Consider the following 9,321-nt stretch of genomic DNA (forward strand, 5'->3'; position numbering starts at 1 on the left):
TCTTGCACCATCATAAGCATAGGCTCTGGGTGTGTGTCTCAGTTCTGCTGCTTAGTATGTGAGCCCAGGCTAGTTACCTAATCTGTCTAAATCTTGGTTATCTTAGAGTACAGCAGGGACCATAATCATGAGGTTATTGTTAATATTCAGTGAGATGAGTTCTATGAAGTGCCTAATGCAGTGCCTGCCACACGGTTAGTGCTTCATATAGGGATTTGCTTTTACATCTTGTCTGGTCTCCCACCTGGACCAACTGGAAAAGCCTTCATTGCTATAATCTCTTGAATCTTCAAGTCTCATATTCAGTGGATAGCAAAATGCCCCTTTCTCCCGAGACTGGGATTTTGGTGGAAGGTAGGGGAGCTACATTCCCAAGACAAGGGCCAGCTGGCATTGTATGCTAGATCCCCTAATCATTTGCTTCCTTTGACCCCAGGAGCCAACTGGCCACCAGGTCCTCTGATTCTGCCACCTCAGATTTCTAACTCCAGTTTTCATTGCCATTGTTAGTAAACTTTACAATTTAGGGACAAGGGACTAAATCACTGAGATCATGGCCTCTCCTACTATATTGTCCCTAACCATTCATTCTGCTTCTAGCCCATTCTCAAACTACTGTCCAAGTCCACCATCCTCATGGGGTGATTATGAAGGCTAAGTGAATGCCTGTGAAGTGTTTAGCACAATGCCTAGATTATAGTGAGTACTCAATAAATGGCCACTATCATCAGATCTGATATCATTCCTCTGCTTAGAAGCTTCCACTGGTCCACCACTGTCTATGGAATGAAGTTCAAATTCCTGAGCAGAGCATTGAAGGCCCTTGATGATCAGAACTCCACCTACACTGAACTTTTCCAGCTCTGTCCCTGTCTTACATTGTTCTTACTTGGAATGCCTTTTTCCCACTTTGCCTGTTGAAACCTGCCCACAGAAGCCCAGTGTCAATACCATTTCCATGAAGCATTTCCTGATTCACTTAGTTCTAATTAATCATCTTTTCTCTTGGGATCCCACAGAGTTTAATTTATATTTCCACCCTACCTCTTTGTGCCCTTTTTGTATATTAATTCTGCTATTGAACTTCTTAGCCCTCCTCCTACTAGAAAATAATTTCATGGTGCAAACAAATGTTGGCTACAGGCATCTTGGCAATCAGCAATAGAAAATATGTGGGTGGGACAGACCAAGCCTACAAAATAGAGCTGCCAGAAAGCCTGTTGGAGTAGACTTAGAGAGAATGTGTGAGGCTAGTATGCCAAGGAGAAGCTTATCAGTCAGACTGATCAAGCCTAAGCTAAGGGCTGGAGATGTCTTATAGTCAGTAGTCTTGCAAAGATGTCTGCTCTCCAAAGAGAATGTGGACTTTATTTGAATGGAGACTGACCTAAGATTAACTGGTACCACCTCTTTATGGATCATATTGTCTCAGGGACACAAGAAAAGAAAGGCAGTTCATGCCTGTGCTTGTGTCCACCTCTCACAAGTGGTTAACAGAGCTGAGCACAGGCTCCAACTCTGCATTATCCCAAGCCAGGTGAAAAAGAGGGTTAGAGAGAGGCAAGACCTCTAACTATGCACCCAGAAACTTAGCATGGGAAGGAATGGGGTCCTTCTGTAGGTGGTTCTGAGGGTAGTCTGGTCCTTTGGACTGTGAAGGGCAAGGGAGGGTAGAGCTTGAGGCAACGGCAAACTTGTCCCCCAACTTGTATTCTGTCATAATTCCTTCTTAGACACAAAATTCTCTAGTTTTCCATCATTGCTGCTGGTTTTTCCCTTCCTTTTCTTGTTATTCTTTTTCTCCTCTTTTTCTTCCCCTCCCCTCCCATATCTGGGTCATCTTGTCCTTAGTAACTCTTCCAGTCCCCAGACTGACAGCCTCTTGGTTCCAGGCTAATGTTTACAACCATGATTCATTTTCCTGGAATAAACACGCAGTAATTCTCAATGACAAATATCAGGAAAGTTAGGTAGGGTGGGGTGTTTTTCAAATCACAGCATTCAGGAATGAAGGTTTTGGGACTTTGTGCTAACTGCCTCCACACTCTATTATCATGAGTGGAATAGAAACACGCAAGTGTACCATTTCAGTAGTTTGGCTTTGAATAATCTCCAAAAGAAAGTAGCACTCTATTTAGCCTTTGGTGAACACCTTCCTGGAAAGCTAATACCCAAGATGCTCCATGAGGGCCGGGGAGAGGCTGGGAGATACGATGGTGCTTGTCATATTGTGATTTTCCTATATTCATAGGAAAGGCTGTCCTTCTGCTCTCTCCACCTCTTTTTACTTTCATTTCACAATCATCATAATCACCAAGCACTCTTCAAATAACAATTCACTTGTAGGCTCACCATAGGAAGAAGATATGCAGGCCAGGAAAGCTGAGAATCCAGTCTACTTAATAATATTTTATTTTATTTTATTTTATTTTTATTTTTATTTTTTGTTTTGAGACAGAGTCTTGCTCTGTTGCCCAGGCCTGAGTACAGTGGCGCCATGTCAGCTCACTGAAGCTTTGACCTCCCAGGCTCAAGCAATCCTCCCACCTCAGCCTCCCAAGTACCTGGGACTACAGGTGCACACCACCATGCCTGGCTAATTTTTATATTTTTTGTAAAAACGGGATTTTACCATGTTGCCCAGGCTGGTCTCAAACTCCTGGGCTCAAGCGATTTGCTGGCCTCAGATTCCCAAAGTGCTGGGGTCACAAAGGCATGAGCCACCGTGCCCACCCTTAATAATCATCTTTCTTGTGGTAAATTTAAAACTTGGAGTGTAACTTGGGAGAAATGGGGGAAATGATAAAAGACTAGAGATCACACTGTGTACTCTATTACTCATTCCCCAAACCCCACCTCTATTCACTACACCACATATTTTTAATCCAAATAAATAAAGGGACAGCCCTAATGGATAAAAAAGAAAAGTCATAAAAGGGCAACCTGTGGCCAGAGGGAAGCAGGTGGAAGTGGGGAGAGGCTTTGCTGGGAGGTCATGGAAGGATTTAGGCGCTGGTTGTGTAATTGAGGCTGGGGCCTTTTCTAAACACTAACTGAGGGAGCCCCATCCTTTTACACCACCATCTATTAAATAAATCCCCAAATCACCACCTGTGATTGTAGACTGAATTCTGTAAACTCACTTCAGAAATTTACAGCCTACTTATTTCCCCCTATCATGCATAAGCAATCCAATTAACTCCTGGAACTTAATAAAAAGAAAAAAAGTCATTGGAGTACAGGGATAAGATGAAAAAGAAAGACACTCATTGTCTAGTTCTTGTTTCTCCACCATCAATCAGTCTTGTTCCCCCTAGGGTGGGGAATTATTGCACATTAATTGGTGTGCAACTTCCTGTCTGCTGTTCAGGGGAAAAACCTTCAAAACAAGGTTGGGTTTAAAGGTGCTGGTCCGGTGAAGGCAATTTAAGTGGCAGCAGCCCAAGTTTGAGGACAGGGCTCAGATCTTTAAGGGTGCCTACTGCCCACAATTGTGCATTAAATAATCATATTACTATGGTCTGGCTCCCCCAAGGCTATTATATCAGAAGTAGGAGGCTGACCATTAATCGGGTGTCATTTTCTAACATCCAGGCAGAAGAGATGTCTGATTACTACTCGATTACTTTCTCCTACTTAAGGAAATAAGTTAATAAATAAAATATTTATCTTGAAGTTGAGCAATATACAGCTATCTTTCAATTTATGATATACTATAGTTATTAAAATTTTTTACCTAGATGTTATATGCAAATAGCTAAGAAATCAGATAGTACAAAAGGGTGTTTATAATAAAATATCACAAGCTCTTACCTGGCTACCCAAATCTGCTCTCCGAGGGGCAACTACTTTTCATTGTTTTTGTGTTGAATTCTTAGAGCGGTTCCTTCCATACTTCTAAATTAGAGGATTATCACATTAGATGTTACCTGTTAACTTCTGTCAAGGTGGACAGTGCTTTAGCTCTATACACCTTCCTGGTCTTTCTTCCTTCCTACAATATAGTTATATAACTATTTTTTTATTTCTCTACCTTTAGTAAAAATACCTAAACCCCTCTTTTTTGTTTTGTAAACTCTGATTTCTTTATTTGTAAGTTGAGGATATTAAAATCCCTATACTTCTTTCCACTCCTTCTCCTCTCCTTCTATCCCTCAACTGCAATCAGCTATACTTTTTTTTTAACCTTAATAAGATTGATAACATTCTGTTTTGTAACTACTGTTAATTGTGCTATTTGTCTATAGCTTTATTTTAAAAGTTAAAAACTAATAAACGAAAGAGATAAATAAATGAAGAAAATACATGTTCCTGAAAAGAAAGACTGAACATCTTTTCTTCCTAAATTTATAAATCCAATGTAATACAATAAAAAATACCATCAGGATTTTTTTTTTTTCTATTTCTGTGTCTACACAAGTTGATTATAAAGTCCATTTGGAGGGAGAAGAAACAATAATTGACAGAAAAACTTTGAGAGCAGTAGTGGGGCCAGAGTCTAGACCTACCAGATATTAAGGCATATTACAAATCTTCTCTGAGCCATAAGGAAAACAGGGTGGCATTTGCCCATGACTAGACAGACAGAACAATGAAACAAAATTTCTAAAAATGTAGGAATACTCAATTGCATATGAAAATTTGGTATATGGGCCGGGCGCGGTGGCTCACTCCTGTAATCCCAGCACTTTGGGAGACCGAGGTGGGCAGATCACCTGAGGTCAGGAGCTCGAGACCAACCTGGCCAACATATTGAAACCCCATCTCTACTAAAAATAAAACATTAGCTGGGCATGGTGGCACGCGCCTGTAGTCCCAGCTACTCAGGAAGCTGAGGCAAGAGAATCGCTTGAACCCTGGAGGCAGGGGTTGCAGTGAGCCGAGATCATTCCACTGCACTCCAGCCTGGGCGACAGAGTGAGATTCCGTCTCAAAAAAAAAAAAAAAAAGAAAAGAAAAGAAAACACAAAAGAAAAGAAAGAAAATGTAGTATATGATTAAGGGAAAAGTTCTGTTATTTCAAGATTGCTACATCTTCTTGAGAAATTGATCCCCTTACTATTATAAAATATTCCTCTTTATCTCTGGCACTACTTCTTGCCTTAAAGTCTACTTTGTCTGATATTAATACAGCCACATCAGATTTTTTTATGATTACTGTGTGCATGATATATCTTTTTTCATCCTTTTACTGTAGCCTATTGGGAATTTGAATTCAAAGTGCATCTATCTTTGATTTTCTCATAATTTGGGCTACGAGAGGGTTGAATACAATTTCAGATATTTTTGGTTCACCTTTGAATTTCACTCTGACAAGTGTCCAAAATCCAATCACTATGAGAAGGCATGGAACTACATGATTTCTCTGCTTATTAGCCCCTCCTCTACTGTTATTTTATCAGAAAAATCTGGAGTTTCCTACTTCTAGGAATTTGCCCTACATATGCACTAGCAAAAATACCAAAAGACATATGCACAAGATTTTATATTACAGTACTATTTATAATAGTAAAAGACTAATAGCACCCTAAACGTCCATCCATAGGGAACTTGTCTTATAAACTATGATACATCTACACAACAGAGTACTATGCAGCTACAAAAAAGGTAATTACCTGGGAATGGAATGATTGACTTGTGTGGTACATATATATTTAACTTTTAAATAAAATGATATGTCTATACAAGTACTGGCACATGAATGTTTATAGCAGCTTCATGTGTTAGAGTCAAAAGCCGGAGACAATCCAAATATCAAAAATTGGTGAATGAGTAACTAATTGTGGTATATCCATTCAACACGGTACTACTCAGGAATAAAATGAAACAAACTACTGATACATAGATAAATCTTAAAATCATTGTGCTCAATGAAAGAAGCCAGAAATAAAAGAGCACATCCTATTTTTCCATTTACATAAAATTCTAGATTATGAAATTTAATCTATGGTGACAGTAAGCTGATCAGAGATTGGAAATGGGTAGATGGAGAAATAAATCATAAAGAAGTGCAAGGAAATTTCTGGAAGTAATAGAAATGTTTGTCATCTTAGTTTTGGTGTATGCATATGTCAAAAGAGATCAAATTGTATATTTTAAATACCTGTAGTTTATTACACACCTGTAGTCTTTCAGTTACACCTCATTAGACTTGGGCAAAAAATATTTTTAAAAGGAATCTGAATATTTCTACCTGTTGTTATGGAGTGATTTTCAGGATATACTAAATGAAAACACAGCATGAAGATAAATACATATAGTATGCCACCATTTATCTAAGAAAGTAAGAGATATTAATATACACAAGTGCATATATATCTGTATATATACACATACATATGTACATATGCACATACATATATATGTGCAGATATGTGTGTATACATATAGACACACTTGTTTGCAGAATAAAAAAAGAACAAACCATAAAAACAAGTTTCTACAGACAGAGAGGAAACAGAGTGGAATGGGTCATGGGAATATAAATTCTTAAAATATACCTAATTCTATAGATATGGCCTTTGAACTATATTCTAAAATAATTCTAAAATAAATTCTATATTCTAACATAATTATAAAATAAAACTAAATTTTAAAAAGCAAAAATGAAACAAATGATCCAAACCATAAGACTATTTGAAGTAACTGTAAAATACAATAGGCTGGGTGCAGTGACTAACACCTATAATCCCAGAACTTTGGGAGGCCAAGGAAGGCAGAACGCTTGAGCCTTGGAGTTAAAGACCAGCCTATGCAACATAATGAAACTCCATCTTTATAAAATATAGAAAAAATTAGCTGGGTGTGGTGGCATGTGCCTGTAGTCCCAGCCACTCAGGAGGCTGAGGTGGGAGGATCATCTGAGTCCGGGGAAGTCAAAGCTGCAGTGAGCTGTAACGGCACCACTGTTCTCCAACCTGGGCTACAGAGCAAGAACCTGTCACCAAAATAAATAAAATAAAATAAAATAAAAATGACAATTTTATCTAGTAGTATACACTCTAAGACAAAAAGGGCTATCAGAAAAAAAAAAAACTTTAGACTGTTTCAGTTAAAATTTTTTTTTACAGTAATATTGGTTCTGTTATTCTTAAGACTGTTTTTATATAGGATAAGGCAATTAAAAAAGGAATTATACTGGTGTCATTGAGAACTGATACATTCTGCGTGAAAGAAAGGAGATAGAGATATAAAATCAAAAGAAGGCAACCAAAAGCCCTGTAGTCTTGAATATGAATTGAAAGTTATAATTTATCCTAAAACAGAGCAAGGAAACAAAAATATTTTGTAGCTCTTTACATTGAAAAGATTTGGTAGCAACAGCCAAGCTAGTAGCAATGAGGACCCCTATCCACAGATTGTGGTTTATAAGCACCACTGTGCACTAAAAAGAACTAGAGTACCTTGAAGAAACGGCTGATTCACGATCTGAGGAAGGAAATGTATAAGATAATCTTGGAACATCTTGTCATATCAAAAGCAAGGACATTATTAAATACTACTGAGATCATGTTGAAAAGAGCTGGAAGACAACCTGAAAAGGCTCTCATTGGCCAAGAATGGGGCAATTTAAGTATTAATAAGGATAATAACTGCAACGGATAGAAACACATCATCCACTTTAAAACCATGATTTTTTAACACATAGAAAACATATTTTAAAATCTTATTAGTCACCTTTGGAAGATGCTAGAGAATCAACTCATTAATGAAAACTGGTAAATTAGGTAAAGAAATGACAACAGATCCTGTCTTTCTTATTTGATGAGCTGTACCTAAGGTTAACCAAATGGCTGATGACAGGAAGTTTATCTTCATGAAGTGTCCCAAATAATAGATGAAGAAAGAATGATAGAATTAGAAAAACAATTTACAACTGCTAATGAATTAATGAACCTAAGCCATGGTCATCAGTGGCTGCTAATATCAAAAAAAGAGAACTAACTAGACACCATGAGCCTTCTGATAGAAACACATACCACTGCCTATGAAGCAGATTTGCCAACAATTGAAAACTGAATCTGGTCAAGCTTCTAGATCTACTTACCAGTTTATAGAAAATGCAAAATCCCCACAATGGGGATTTAATTAGAAAAATCCAGACTGTGAGAAACTCAATAGAGAAAATTATTTGGTTTCTACCAAAAAAAATACATAAATAAAAATAAATGCAAGGAAGAAGAAACATCCTACAGATTAAAAGAGATTTATGGGGCATATCAAGCAATGTATATAGTTTGTCTGAAAAACTATCATTTAGCGCTAAATACTAAACTATTTATGGATTTCATGATATAATGACTTAGAATATATTTCCAAACAATATAGGGAGTGGGGAGTATAAATGAAAGAAAATTGACCATGAGATGGATCAGCACTGAGGCTGGGTAATAGGCATAAGGAGTTCATTGTACTGTACAATACATTTATATGTGTTCAAAATTTTTCATAATGAAAAGTGAAAAACAAACTACAAACCATATTTACAGTTTATGATCATGCAAATATTCAATGCAAAGTGGCATAGTGTACTATGGTCCCAAAGTCCCAATCTCTGTGCCTCTCAAAAGACACGTTTCTAACATCAGAGCTAAATACTCATTCCTTTCTTGCAATATTCTAATTGCTAAATATTTTGTTACATTTTGGTGTTTCACATCTGGACCATGCCTTTTTAACACATTTTACCTTTGAGAATAGATTCCAGTTTTCTACTTGAAGCCCACTAACTTATCATATTTGGATGACTGCTTTATATTTTTAACTTTAACGTTTGTATGAAGCTTTGTATTTTTCCTGATGTTTCTAATGGCCTTTCCAATTTCTTTTGCATACCCTCAAGTTTATTTTTCCACAGATCTCAAGTATATAGAATCCCTTTGATAATGAGGGACCTCCATGCTAATACCTTCTCTCTCTGCTCCAAACTGGACTATTTTCTTTCTAGGTTACTTGTACCATTATCATCTTGGGACTTTGCTTCTTTGCTCTCCTAAACAGCATTCACTCTTTTTTGGCTTTCATATTATCTTGGTTTTGCTGTTGTTGTTTAAGCCCTTATTTTTCTTGCAGTATGTATTCAAATAATTTACTAAGAAAGGGCATGTGAAAGGCAAACTGCTTGAGGCTTTGCATGTTTAGAAAAGGTTTTATTTTTGTCTTCCCAATTGATAACTTTGCTGGGTATACAATTCCAATTTCAAAATCATTTTTCTCTCAACCCTTTGAAGATATTGCTTCATTTTCTTTTGGCATAAAATGTTGCTGATAGCAATACAAATCATGTTCTTTCATAGCATACCTTTTCTTTTTCCTCCTGAA

The sequence above is a fragment of the Papio anubis genome, chromosome 1, assembly GCF_008728515.1.
Source record: "Papio anubis isolate 15944 chromosome 1, Panubis1.0, whole genome shotgun sequence".
Lineage (NCBI taxonomy): Eukaryota > Metazoa > Chordata > Mammalia > Primates > Cercopithecidae > Papio > Papio anubis.